The 15,060-nt window shown below is 39.5% G+C and overlaps 1 protein-coding gene and 1 non-coding gene across 3 annotated transcripts in view; one reads left to right on the forward strand and one right to left on the reverse strand.

The window, feature by feature from the left end:
• SSH2 (slingshot protein phosphatase 2) overlaps positions 1-15,060 on the forward strand; it is a 306,875-nt gene that overhangs the window by 36,011 nt on the left and 255,804 nt on the right. The window lies entirely within an intron of this gene.
• LOC115831649 lies at positions 12,269-12,372 on the reverse strand. Its single transcript, XR_004027171.1, has one exon. It is a non-coding gene; the product is annotated as a small nucleolar RNA U13 (small nucleolar RNA).

The raw sequence follows: 15,060 nt of genomic DNA on the forward strand, positions 1-15,060 counted from the left end.
TATTTTATACATTCTTTGATCTGTAAATAAAATAGAATGTATAAAATCCATCTATCTATAAATAGAATGTATGAAAACATGACAGCATAGCCATTTGTAGAAATACATATGATTTTATATGGTTGGAGTGGAAAGTCTATGTCAGAGAAGGCGCATAATGGGAGATGAGACTCAAGAGGCTAGGTCATGAAGAGCCTTATGTGGTACCAGTTTGAATTTTGTCGTGAAAACTATGAGGAATATGGAAGAATTTAAGTATGATCAGATTTGCACATCTGAAGCTGTATTGGGGGGGTGGGGGCGGAGCTAGATATACTTAGTTACTTAATTGGGGGAAGGCGGAAGGATGGTAATTGAGAAGGAAGGGTCTAGAATATGGCTTCACTGTTCCAGATTTAGGCATCTGGGTAGATAGTGGTTCCATACCTTGAGGTAAAGAATACTGGGGCCAGTTTAAGTGGTGGGAGTGGGTGGTGAACATCTTGAGTTGGAGGTAAATAGTTAGTCCTTTGTAGCTGGAAGTTCTGCATCTGCAGATTCAACCAATTGTGGATTGAAACTATTTGGGAAAACCCCAATAAAAATAACAATACCATAATAAAAATAATACAAATAAAAAATAGTATGACAGCTATTTACATAGTATTTACATCAAAGTAGGTATCGTAAGTAATCTAGAGATGATTTAAAGTGTATAGGAGCATGTGCATAGCTTATATGCAAATACTATGCCATGTTATAACAGGGACTTGGGCATCTGTGGATTTTGATATCTGTAGGGGTCCTGGAATGAATCCCCTGTGGATACCAAGAGATGACTATACATAAAACAAGCAAAGGAAAGTCCCAAGCTGAATAGATACATGTGTTACTCAGCAAGGAGATCTAGGCTGGAGAAAGAAAAAATGATAGTGACCATTTATTGAGCCTTTGCATAAATATGTCAGGTACTGTGGCAGAAACTTTATATATGTCATTTAGTACTTAGGAATTATTATTATTCTCATTTTATAAATTAAGAAACCAAGATCCAAGCTTACACAGTAAGTGGTAGAGAAACTTATAGGCTCTAAAGCTGTACTGAAGCCATGAGGATATGAATGAGATCACTTATGGAGAACGTAACATGAGACAAGTGGAGAACTAAAAGGTGACTAAGGTGTGAGATGAGAGAAGCCTAAAGATGGACTTTTGGGGAATGGGACATTTGGGATGCTAATGACTGAAAATCCTGCAAATAAGACTGAAAAAGAACATCAAGAGCAATGTTAACCCAAAATGTGTTTCCCAACTCAATTTGTGGTGTAAGATAATTCTTTAAAAGGGATGGAAGAGTTTTATAGTCAAGAAATTTGGGAAAACATTGGAGATCCTCATCTTGTAGAGTCACAATACACCTCAGTATATTGAAGATCTGAGAAAATCTGTAGCAAAGAAAAATACTTAACTTTAATACCACATTTCCCAAAACTATTTGACCATGTACCCTTGTCATAGTCTCATTCCTGCTACTATAACAAAATACCACAGAATGAGTAATTTATAAATAATGGAAATTTATTTCTCACAGTTATGGAGGCTGGGAAGTCCAAGACAAGTTGCCAGCAGATTTGATGTCTGGCAAAAGCCTTCTTGCTGCATCCTCATGTAGAAGGAACAAATGTGGTGTCCTCATATAGCAAAAGAGGAAAAAGGGTGAACAGTTATATGGCACTTCTTGTATAAGGTCATTAATTCCATTCACGAGGGCTCTGTCCTCATGACTTACTCACTTCCTGAAGGCCCGACCTCTTAATACTATAATGTTGGTGATTAAGTTTCAGCATATCAATTTTGGGGGGATGCATTCAGACTACAGCAATTCTCCCCCACCCCCTTTTTTCTGGCCTAAATTCCATTGACATTCCAGGACTAGGTACTCTAGTTAGGATGAAATTCTGGTGAGTGTGGCATCACAGACTCTAAGCAAAGAGGGAGTTTCAGGACGGAAGTGTGCACTGTTGGGTCAGATGTATTGAGGAGGTGAAGAGAAGGAAGAGTAGAAAGTCCATTGACTTTGGCAATTAGGATACTAGTGAGTTTTGTAAGATCAACTTTGTGGAGTGGGTGATCAGAAGACCAGCTGCAGTAGGTTAGAAGGTAAATTAGTGGTGAGGAAAGGAAAGTAGCAAATAGAGACTGTTCTTTTGAAACCTAGTATCAAAGAAAGGAAGAGTGGCTAGAGGGAAATTTAGGGTGAGAGAAGGGCTCTTTTTGGTTATTTGGAAGAGATTTGAGAATATTTTTCTGCCGAGGGGAAAGGATCATTAGGAAAGAAAAGGGTACGGGAAGAGGGAATGATTCATGGAGGAAGTTTCTGGAGGAAATACGAGAGAGGTTCCGGAGGACAGAGAGAGAGAGATTTGGAAGGTTGGATAGTATTACACTGAGCTCTAGTACAGAAATGCCCTTAGGAACTTCTTTTCCTAGTAGGATTGTTATGTTTTTTGTTTTTGTCTACTTTTTATTTTATTTTAATTTACAAAAAAAATTTTAAGCTAGTCAGTCATGGTCGAGACAATGTTAATGAGCTTAACAGTGACCCACAACCTTCAGACCAACTTGGGTCTACTTTGTATAGCTTTACTGAATCTTCCTCTTCGTTGTCACAGTGGTGGCTGTTGACATTCCCTGCTGTCGTTGTGCCTTTCTCTAGTAGCTCTTTACTTTTACTTTGCTGTTTCCTATCTGCTTCCAACTAGAAAACCAGGCTTTTCAGGAATTAAGAGTAAATAACCTGAAGGTCTAAAGAGCAACACCCTCATCCACACCAGGGAAGCAGTTTATAAACTTTGGGGCATCTTTTCTGCACTTGGAATTCCTTTTATAGGTGAGGTGGGGGTGGGTGCTGCTTTGGAAACTTTCAGATGTTTTTAATTTATATGTATTTACTATTTAAAATGTTTGCTATTAGCCAAATGCTGTGGCACATGTCTGTAGTCCCCAGCTACTTGGGAGACTATAAGGCAGGAGGATCGCTTGAGCCCAAGGAGGTCAAGGCCAACCTGGGCAACAGAACAAGACCTTATCTCTTTTTAATTTAAAAAAAAAAAAGAAAAGAAAGAAAAGAAAAGAAAAAAAAGTCTGCTATTACTTCATTTGTGCACTTTTGTAAATTCTAAAAGCCATTTTCCTAATTTTATAAAGCTTCTTTCTTAGTGGTAGATATCTTCAGCTATATATTGTTTATACAAAATCTCTTCAGTTTGAAGATGGGTTTTAACTAGAATCTGGAAAGTTAATGGGCTAGTCAGAACATAAGGTTCTGACTTATAACCATAAAATTGTGCAAGATTAAATATTCTTAGTGGTACCAGGTATTCATGGTGTGGTCTGTACTGAGACCTTTTGATTTATAGTGGGTCAGTATATAATGATGCAGTTCTGCTCTGTACTTTTTTAGCTAATTATGTTTCTTTTGTCTATAATTGAATAGCCCTTTTGGTCAAATGAGAAGTCTGGAAATTCTCCAGTTACCTTTGGTCTGCTCTTCACATGTCAGAAGTTTGAAGGCTATTTTGTTTTCTTTTTCTATTACTATGACACAATATTCAACATTTTAGAATTTAGAATGTATTTAGGGCTCTTGAGCTACTTGCTTGAGCCTGCTTTCACTCTATGGAGTGTACTTTTGTTTCAGTAAATCTGTGCTTTTGTTGCTTCTTTCTTTCGTTGCTTTGAAAAAAAGAATTTATTTAGAAGTGAAGGCTTAATCTGATGGGTTTTGTCTAGATAACAGTGCAGAGAAATATTTGTAGGAAATGTGGTTGCTAACCACCTGCACTAGATTCATGTGGGAACTTAAGCAGAGTAGATTTGTGGGTTTCATCTCTGCCCCACTCAGTCTCTCTTGAGATAGTCAGGACTGTGTGTTTTTTAACAGGCTCTTGGGTGATTCTGTTAAGTACTAACATATGAAAAGTACTGGTGTGGGGAATCCAGCCTGTGATTAGGCCTGATCCAGGCTGGTCCTTACACGGACTGTAGCAAAAGTGTCCATGGTTAGAACCCAAATCAGAGAGATGTTCAGGTGCTTCTCACAGGATGATCTTTTAAAGGTTTTTTTCAGGCCGGGCATGGTGGCTGACACCTGTAATCCCAGCACTTTGGGAGGCTGAGGCAGGCGGATCACGAGGTCAAGAGATCAAGACCATCCTGGCCAACATGATGAAACCCCGTCTCTACTAAAAATACAAAAATTAGCTGGGTGTGGTGGCGTGTGCCTGTAGTCCCAGCTACTTGGGAGGCTGAGGCAGGAAAATCGCTTGAACGCAGGAGGCAGAGGTTGCAGTGAGTCGAGATCGCACCACAGCACTCCAGCCTGGTGACAGAGCGAACAGCTTTAGTGAAATATAATTCAAATGCTATACAGTTAATACATTGGTTTTGGTATATTCACAGATGTATGCACCCAACACCACAGTCAGTTTTTGAAAATTTTCATCACCTCAGAAAGAAACCCCTTTATCTATGACCACTCTATCCCACCCAACCCCCCACCCGATCCTAAGCAAACACTAATCTCTGTCTCTATAACTTCCCTATTCTGGACTGGCCTATGAATGGGATCATATGTTGTCTTTGTGATTGGCTTCTTTCAGTTAGCATAATGTTTTCAAGGCTTGTCCGTGCCATAGCCTGTGTTAGCACTTCATTCCTTTTTATGGCCAAATAATAATAGTGTTTTATCCTTTCATCCACTGATGACATTTAGGTTGTTTCTGTCTTTTGGCTATTATGAATGGTGCTGTACACATCTGTGTACAAGTTTCTGTATGGACATATGTTTTCATTTCTCTTGGGCATATACCTAGGAGTGGGATTGCTAGAGCATATGATAACTCTTTTTAACTGATGAACTGCCAGATTGCTTTCCACAGCAGCTGCACCATTTTACATTCCTACCAGCAGTGTATGAGGGCTCTGATTACTCCACATCCTCATCAACACTTGTTGTAACCTGACTTCAGATTCTAGCCATTCTTGTGAATATGAAGTATTATCTCATTGCAGTTTGGGTTTGCATTTCCCTAGTGGCTAATGATGTTGAACATCTTTTCATGTGCTCACTGGCCACTTGTGTATCTTCCTCACATGAGAAATATCTATTCACATCTTTTGCCCATTTTTTATTTTTTTAATTAAAAATTTTTTTTAATTCACTGCAGCCTCACACTCCTGGGCTCAAGCCATCCTCCTGCCCCAGTCTTGGTGTCTGATCTCATACCTGGCTGGTTTTTCTTTTTTTTGGTAGAGATGGGTCCTCACTGTGTTGCCCAGGCTGGCCTTTGCTCATTTTTAAATTGGACTTTTTGTCTTTTTATTATTAAGTTGTAAGAGTTCTTTATGTATTCCAGATACAAGTCCCATGTCAGATATGTGATTTACAAATATTTTATCCCATTCTCTGGGTTGTCTTTTTTCTTTTATGGTGTACTCTGAAGCACAAAATTTTTAAATTTGATGAAGTTCAGTGTACCTATTTTTTTGTTGTGGTTCATGCTTTTGGTGTCATATCTAAGAATTATTTGGCAAATCCTACATCATGAAGATTTACCCCTATGTTTTCTTCTAAGGGTTTTTTGGTTTTTGTTTGTTTGTTTGTTTTGAGACAGTCTGTCTCTTTCACCCAGGCTGGAGTGCAGTGGCGCGATATCAGCTCACTGCAACCTCTGCCTCCCAGGTTCAAGCAATTCTTCTGCCTCAGCCTCCCAAGTAGCTAGGATTACAGGCATGTGCCACTATGCCCAGCTAATTTTTGTATTTTAGTAGAGATGGGGTTTTACCATGTTGGCCAGGCTGGTTTCAAACTCCTGACCTCAAGTGATCCACCTGCCTTGGCCTCCCAAAGTGCTGGGATTACAGGTGTGAGCCACCATGCCCAGACTCTTCTGACAGTTTTATGGTTTTTCTCTTAAATTTAGGCCTTTGATCCATTTTGAGTAAATTTTTGTATATGGTATTTGTTTGCATGTGGCTTTGCAGGTGTCTCAGCACCATTTTTTTTTTTTTAGAAAGCTAAATTCAAATTTTATATACAATGCCTTTAATTTTATTTTAAGTTAGAAACATAGTAGTCTCTCTCTCTCTCTTTTTTTTTTTTTTTTTTTTTTTTTTTGAGACAGGGTCTCACTCTGTCACCTAGGCTGGAGTGAAGTGGCATGCTATCATGGCTTACTGCAGCCTCAACCCCCCGAGCTCAAGTGATCCTCCCACCTCAGCCTCCTGAGTAGCTGGGTCTACAGGAGTGTGCCACCATACCTGGCTTTTTTTTTTTTTTTTTTTTTTTTTAAGTTTTTTGTAGGGATGTGATTTTGCCATGTTACCCAGGCTGGTCTCACACTCCTGGCCTAAAGTGATCCTCCCACCTCAGCCTCTCAAAGGGCTGGGATTACAGGCATGAGCCATTGCACCTGGATTTCACTTTCTTTATACGGACTTTTTCTACTGTTTGTATGGTTAAGGTTGCTGTTAATACTGTAGAAATATAAACCAGCAAAATATTTGGCCTATAAAAATTACTAGGTTTTTGCTTTGCACTTATATGGATTCCATCCCAGAGAGTTGTCCAGTTTCTAAGCTGTCCATGCTGTGGCACTAAGTCTCATACATAAAACTCCAACTCTGCTTTCTCCAACTCTGCTTTCTTGGGATTTCAGTAGGAAAGAAATACACTGAATGCCTGATTCTCTCCAAATCTCTTTCCAGCCATCCCATGGAACCATAAAGATTCCTCAGTCTCAGGCTTCGTGATTTTAGGCTTTTTCTCACCACTATCTGTTAGTTTCCATGGTAGAGTCAAGTGCATTCTCTGTCTCAGCATAGTTTCTTTCTGGAGGTAGGGTGGAGGGGACAGGGTCTTACTCTTTCGGTCACGCTGGAGTGCAGTGGCATGATCATGGCTCACTGCAGCCTCAACCTTCTGGGCTCAAGTAATTCTCCTGCCTCAGCCTCCCGAGTAGCTGGGACTACAGGCATGCACCACTATGCCTGGCTAACTTTTAAATTTTTTTGTAGAAATGAGATCTCACTACATTGCCCAGGCTGGTCTCAAACTCCTGGGCTTAAGTGATCCTCCTGTGTTGGCCTCCCAAAGTGCTGGGATTGCAGTCATGAGTCACCACGCCTGGCCTCAGCATAATTTCTTTCATAATCTTCACATATACTAATCTGTAAAAACTATATTGTGTTCTGTAAGGTCATCTTAGTTTTTATAAAAGATAAGGAAATGTTTTCTTCACATTAAATTGCATTAAAAGAAACTGAAAGCACTTATTTATTTTCTAAAATTAATATTTAGTAATAGCATTCCCTAACCTGAATTGCAGAAGACCATTTAAAAGTAGGTCTGTTCCCTCTACTATGATGACCAGGTTTCTGCTCTTCAAAGAGAAAGAAATAAGAACAACCAACATTGGCTTACTCTGTGCTAGGCACTATTCTGAGCTCTTTATCAATATGATCTGATTCAGTCCTGACAAATGTGTACTATGACCATCTTCATTTTACAGATGAAGAAATTGAGGCACAGATAAGGGGTAGGATGGGATTAGAATCCAGGCAATCCGACTTCAGAGCCCCTTTGTCTTGAAAGCACATACCAAAGATTGGCCTGCCTTACCCTTCTTGTCTTAAACTCCTGTCTTGAATTCCATGTCATTTTTGATGGGTCTAGGAAATAGGACCTAGGAAATACACCTAAAGTACTCTGTTTTGTTTTTGTTTATTCTTACTAAAGCTCAAGTTTATCCTCTATTGATCCTCACTAAATAATTTCATAGTTATAATATCTAAGATGTACAAAAATTTCTATGCATGCTCCAAGATTTTTTTTTATTGTGTTCTATGCTAATAGCTTGCTTTTGTAACACTACTACTGATCTCAGGTATGAAGTTGTTAACAAAATATCCTCTATAGGGATATAGTTAACTAAGATACGTGGCCCCAAAGTAGTATAAGCTGCATGATGTTGATGAAATTACATTGGCTTGATAGGAGAGCCATTCATCTGGCTTTGCTACCACTTAACTCTGGCTCTGGTCAATCTTTTCATCTTTCTAGTCCTGGTTTTCTTATCCGAGAAAAAATCTTTAATCTCTAAGGTCCTGTCCAGCTTTAGCACTTAAGGATACTATATACTCTTGGTAAAGTGTCTTCAGAACTGTGTAATAGAGGTTGAAGGAGCGCTATAATTGGTGCTTAACATTCAGCCCCTTGTTACTTATGCAACTTCTTCAGCAGGCTTGAATTTCTCCCCAGAAAATGGGTTACTTTCTATCACATCATCAGTCTGCAAATTTTTCAAACTTTTTTTTTTTTTTTTGAGATGGAGTCTTTCTCTGTCGCCCAGGCTGGAGTGCAGTGGCATGATCTTGGCTCACTGCAACCTCCGCCACCTGGGTTCAAGCAATTCTCCTGTCTCAGCCTCCCAAGTAGTTGGGACTACAGGTGCACGCCACCATGCCTGGCTAATTTTTGTATTTTTAGTAGAGACAGAGTTTCACCATATTGGTCATGCTGGTCCCAAACTCCTGACCTCAGGTGGTCCATCCACCTCAGCCTTCCAAAGTGCTGGGATTACAGGTGTGAGCCATGGCACCCGGCCATTTTCCAAACTTTTATGTGCTGCTTCTTCGTGAACACTTTGCCACTTAGAGATTTCTTCCACCAGATACCTAAATCATCTCTCTCAAGTTCAAAGTTCCACAGAACTCTATGGCAGGGGCAAAATGCCACCAGTCTCTTTGCTAAAACATAGCAAGAGTCACCTTTGCTTCAGTTCCCAAGTTCCTTATCTCCATCTGAGACCACCTCAGCCTGGACCTTATTGTCCATATCACTATCAGCATTTTGGTCAAAGCCATTCAGCAAGTCTCTGGAAGTTACAAACTTTCCCATATCTTCCTGTCTTCTGAGCCCTCCAAGTTTCTAGGAAGTTCCAAACTTTCTCACATTTTCTTGTCTTCTTCCAGGTCCTCGAAACTGTTCCAACCTCTGCCTGTTACTCAGTTCCAAAGTTGCTTCCACATTTTTGGTTATCTTTACAGCAGTGCCCCACTACCTGGTACCTATTTACTGTATTAGTCTGTTCTCATGCTGCTAATAAAGACATACCCCAGACTGGGTAATTTATAAAGGAAAGAGTTGTAATGGACTCACAGTTCCACGGCTGGGGAGGCCTCACAATCATGGTGGAAGAATAAGGAAGAGCAAAAGGACATCTTACATGGCGGCAGGCAAGAGGGCATGTGCAGGGGAAATCCCCTTTATAAAACCATCAGATCTTGTGAGACTTGCTATCACCAGAACAGCACAGGAAAAACCTGCCTCCATGATTCAATTACCTCCCACTGGCTCCCTCCCATGACATGTGGGAATTATGGGAGCTACTATTCAAGATGAGATTTAGGTGGGTACATAGCCAAACCATATCAGTAAGCATTATTGATTAAATCATTGGTCATTGGTAACTGACTCAATCTCCACTCCTTCCCTGGTTACATGATGGAGCTGATAATTACAAGCTTCTAATTAAGGATTGATGTTTCTGGTGACTAGCTCCCATCCTAAAGCTATCTAGGGGCCAGCCAAGAGACACTTCCTTAGAACCAAAGATGCTTCTATTACTCTTATCACTCAGGAAATTCCAAGGGTTTTAGGAGCTCTGTGTCAGGAACTGGGGGAAAAGGCCTAATTTTTTTTTTTATGATACGATAGCAAGAAACCCCAGTCTTTGGTTAGTAAGAGTTAAAAGTTAGTACCTGCTTGATAGAAAAAAAGCATAATACTCAATAGGTTGCATAAGACTTGGTGAGAAGAAAGAGGAAGAACAGCAAAAGCGTGGAAGCCAGAAACACTTGGATAAGTGTAAATGAATTCAGTACTCTAGATAATAAAGCACGTGATGGGAGAAAAAGGGAGGTGCTAGATTAGAGAACTAAGTAGGCAAGAGCCAAGACCTTGGAGGCTTTTTATGCCTTGGTAAGAAATTTAAACTTAAACTTTAGCCTGTACTCAAGCCTTACATTGCATCAGAAAAAGTTGAAAAATATGTAAAAATGCAGATTGACCCAGGAATATGCATCTTTACAAGCATCCACAGGTAACCTTGACACAAGAAATACTGCTTTTGGCAGTGAGGAACATAAAAGTTTTATGTAGAGATGTAAGGTCAGAGTTACAATTTAGAGTGGATTGTTGCAGTTGCCAAGTCCTGGAACTAACGTAGACTCAAACTAAGGCAGTTGTGATTGGGATAGACAGGATGGGATAGATTACAGAAAAATATGAAAAGTGAAGTGGTAGAGGCCTGATGATGGATTATGAGGTGAAATAAAGATAGAAGACTGGTTAACTCTTAAAGACTTTGAGCTTGGTTGGGCTGAGTAGATGGCAGATGATATTAACAAAAATACAAGAAGTAAAACTTCAGTGGGAAGATGAGTTCAGTTGTGGACCAGCTGAGGTATGTAATCCTGTGGAATATGTTAGCAAACATGTTCCAATTAGGCAGTAAGATATCCAAGAAGACCAGTGATGAAAATATCCTAAAGTAATGTTTGTAGTCTCTTGAAGCTGTGAGAGAGATGACATCACTCAAGGAATGCCCATGGAGATAGATGCCAAGGACAGAACCCTGAAAGCCCCCATATGTAAGGGGTAAAAGTAAAAAAGGAGAATTTGACAGACTGAAAGGAGCAATCAGAAAGCAATTTGTGGAAGACCAGTAGAAAATAGTGTGCCAAAAGTTTTAGGAAGAAATCAATGGTCCAATTCTGTCAAATGCAACTGAGAAATTTGATAATACAAAGAAAAGTGTTATGAGTTGGTAGTGTGAAAGCCACCTGTGACTTTGGCTAGAGTAGTTGCAGTGGAGAGGTGGGACAGAGAAGCCTGATTGAGGTAAGTTGAAGAGAAAATTGATCAAACAGAAATTGTGAATATAGGCCAGGTGTAGTGGCTCACACCTGTAATCCCAGCACTTTTGGAAGCCAAGGTGGGAGGACTGCTTGAGCCCAGGAGTTCGAGACCAGCCTGGGCAACATAGTAAGAACCTCTCTCACTCATCATATATATATGTATGTAAAGAAACAGTAAAAATAGAGTATTCATTTTCACAAGAGTTCTCATGAATAGAAGGAGAAAAAGGATTATATCTAGATGGAGGAATGCAAGGTCAAATATTTTTCTTGTTTTTAAAGTATGCAGTGGACTTGAAAATGTTTCTGTGCTAAAGGAAATGAACCAAAGTAATGGCAGTGGGGAAAGAGATAGAAGATAAAAGTGAGATAGGAGATAATTGATAGGAACAGGTCTCAGGGGACTGGTCTAAAACACTAAATAAGGAGTTAGTCTGGAACAGAAGAAGTTAGGCTGGCCAGGAAGAGAATTAACTCTGTGACTTAAATATCTATTTCCTGTTATGATTTAACCTTACTATACAGGATGACGTTCCCATTCTTTACTCCAGGAGAACTTATAAAGTGTATCCAATGTGCAGTTTTATCAATTTGTCATGCATAGATAAAAATTTCGCTGGGCGTGCTGGCTCACGCCTGTAATCCCAGCACTTTGGGAGACGGAGGTGGGTGGATCATGAGGTCAGGAGATTGAGACCACGGTGAAACCCTGTCTCTACTAAAAATACAAAAAATTAGCCGGGCGTGGTGGCGGGCTCCTGTAGTCCCAGCTACTCCAGAGGCTGAGGCAGGAGAATGGCGTGAACCCAGGAGGCGGAGCTTGCAGTGAGCCGAGATTGTGCCACTGCACTCCAGCCTGGGCGACAGAGCGAGACCCCGTCTCAAAAAAAAAAAAAATTATATACTGTATAACTTATATTTGGATATTATAGTATGTCATGTATATTTAGTTAAGACTAATCTGTTACCCTGACTACTATAGAGATTAGCAGAAACCTTTCTGAAACATGGTAGGATAATGTGTCTTCTGTTCCTTTTAAAATTCTTTCTTCTTTTTACAGCTGTTAAGCAATAGTGGGCACTCAATAAAATGACACCTAACATAGGATTTGGAAAATGTGTGAATTACAAAGATATAGCCCAAAATATAAAAGGTACTCATTATTCAGAGTTTAAATTCTTTGAACTTACTAACTCTAAAAATTAATATCAGTTTTTAATAGGTGCCTTTTACCGTACCAGAATTCAACTTGTCACTAAGCATAAGAGTTTTTTTTTTCTTTTTTCTTTTCTATTTTATTTCTTTTCACATCAGACAGGTAATGTGCTGATATTGTAACAAGGTTTAAGGGAGGCACATCTCACACAAAAGCATGAAAACCCAGTCATCATGCTTATGAATCACAAAAGGATTCTAGGCATAAGATTATGATTTGACCATTAAGAAAAACATTGGGCTGGGCATGGTGGCTCATGCCTTTAATAAAAACACTTTGAGAGGCTGAGGCGAGAGGATCGCTTGAGCCCAGGAGTTCAAGATCAGCCTGAGTGACATAGTGACACCCCGTCTCTACAAAAAAATTTTTAAAAAGAAAAAAATTGTCTTTGATGATAACTTGGTAGACTTCCAGCTGGGAGCATCTTTATTTTATTTATTTATTTATTTATTTATTTATTTATTTATTATTTTTGAGATGGAGTTTTGCTCTGTTGCCCAGGCTAGAGTGCAGTGGTGCGATCTCAGCTCACTGCGACCTCCACCTCCCAGGTTCAAGCTATTCTCCTGCCTCAGTCTCCTGAGTAGCTGGGATTAGAGGTGCCCGCCACTGCGCCCAGCTAATTTTTGCAGTTTCAGTAGAGACAAGGTTTCACCATTTTGGCCAGGCTGGTCTCAAACTCCTGACCTTGTGATCCAATTGCCTCGGACTTCCAAAGTGCTGGGATTACAGGCGTGAGCCACTGCACCCAGCCAGAGCATCTTTATTTAAAAGCATGTATTGTAAAGATCCATGTGAGAATAGAATGCTACCTTGAGTATATAATGAGGTGCAGGGAAAAGTCCAGGCCACTCTCTTAAGGCCAGTTATAAATCCTTGATGATTTCAAATTTGTTGGATTATTTTGGTGGTGATGATAGTGGGAGAAAGAAATGTGCACATCAAAAGGGACTTACTAGAGAAAAGGCTGTGAATTTTTGAAAGGTTTTTGGTAAGTGTGCCAAATTGCTTTCTAGAAAAGTTGTATTAGTTTATGCTTCCATCAGTAATAGCAGTGAGTATGCTCCAGACATCATTTTCCAAATATTAAAAATTACATTCTCATTTTAGAAAAAGTTAAGACTGGCAGTGTATAATAGGACAGCTATATATCAATCTTTGTATCTCCCTGAAGCTTTCAGCCATTGAGTTCTGTAACCAAATGACTTCCTGTACATCTTAAGAAGCAAATAATGCAGTTTTTTCCTCAACTGAAATGTTTGGAGATGTTTGTTTGTTTGTTTGTTTTTCTCCTTGAAGCCTGTAAAAGTTTGAGTTCATTTCAAAGTTTTGGGGAAATGTTCAAGTTCTGATTTCATCTCCCAAGTGTACTTTTCATAATTATTTCATTTTGTTAACAAAGTAGGGCCAGGCGCAGTGGTGGGCTGGGTGTGATGGCTCACACCTATAATCCCGCACTTTGGGAGGCCAAGGCGGGCGGATCACGAGGTCAGGAGTTTGAGACCAGCCTGGTTAACATGATGAAACCCCATCTCTACTAAAAATACAAAAATTACCTGGGTGCGGTGGCAGGCGCCTATGATCCCAGCTACTCGGGAGGCTGAGGCAGGAGAATTGCATGAACCCAGGAGGCAGAGGTTGCAGTGAGCCAAGATTGTGCCACTGCGAACCAGGGAGGCAGAGGTTGCAGTGAGCCAAGATTGTGCCACTGCACTCCAGCCTGGGTGACAGAGCAAGACTCTGTCTAGGAAAAAAGAAAGAAAGAAAGAGAAACAGAGAGAGAGAAAAGAAAGGAAGAAAAGGAAGAAAGAAAGAATTAAAGAAAGAACGAAAGAAAGGAGGGAAAATAGGCACTACAGATTGTTCACAATTCCCTAACTCCATTTAATATAAGGATTTTGATTTCTCCTTTTCCCTGAAAAACTATCCTACTATTCTTTGGTGGCCAACTGATAGCAAAATTAGTTTATAGCTACTATAACTGAGGTTTGGGAAATCTTCAATACTTCACATATGTATAGATGCTGGCAGTGTATCAAATTCTAGTTTCTAGTCTTTGGTTCTTTAAAAACTCTTTAGTCACTTTGTTATTCTTACATTTCATTTGTGATAATTGATTAACATGTTTGTATTTGAAGACATTAATCACAATTTAGAATATATAATGGGCACACAGATACTACTCTGTATCTTTTAGATTTCCTTATACCTATGAAAGATGTTATTCAGAATTCAATATGTTCATTTTAGTTTGATATAAATATTTTTCTGAAAAGAAAGAATTGAGCCATAAATGAATTGTTGTGGGATATGCTGTTTGGTCCTTTGGGCTCAAGGCTTAATATTAATAAAAAGACTCCTGAACTGAGCCAGGAATCCCCAGGTCTAGCCCTAATTGGCGCTGTAACCATGAGCAAATTCATTTATCTTTGTATCTTTATAAAATGTCCTACACAAAAAATGTTATTTTTATGTAAGTATTACTCAAATATGAGGTAGTGTTCTTAGGGAGAAGAAAAAACCTTTGCCTTTGAGAATTGGGATGGAAGGGAAATAACTTTCTTAATTAAATTCAGCCTGTACTATTAGAGAAGGCAGCACAGTGTAAAGCAAGAGTCAGAACTCATTTGCTTACCAAAGCCAGGAGGGAAGCATGAATATATGAATTGGGCCTATATAAGACAGGGAATTGTTGGAGTCTCTGTGTATCTCTCTTGTCTAAAAATCAGATTAATTAAAAATACATACCATGAAAGTTATACAGAACAGTTCTACAGGGAGGATTCTTCCTGTGAGCTTCCAGTTTTCAACCTCTGGTTTAAAGAAAAAAATGGGCCCGGTGTGTTGGCTCATGCCTGTAATCCCAGCACTTTGGGAGGCTGAG

The sequence above is a fragment of the Nomascus leucogenys genome, chromosome 19, assembly GCF_006542625.1.
Source record: "Nomascus leucogenys isolate Asia chromosome 19, Asia_NLE_v1, whole genome shotgun sequence".
Lineage (NCBI taxonomy): Eukaryota > Metazoa > Chordata > Mammalia > Primates > Hylobatidae > Nomascus > Nomascus leucogenys.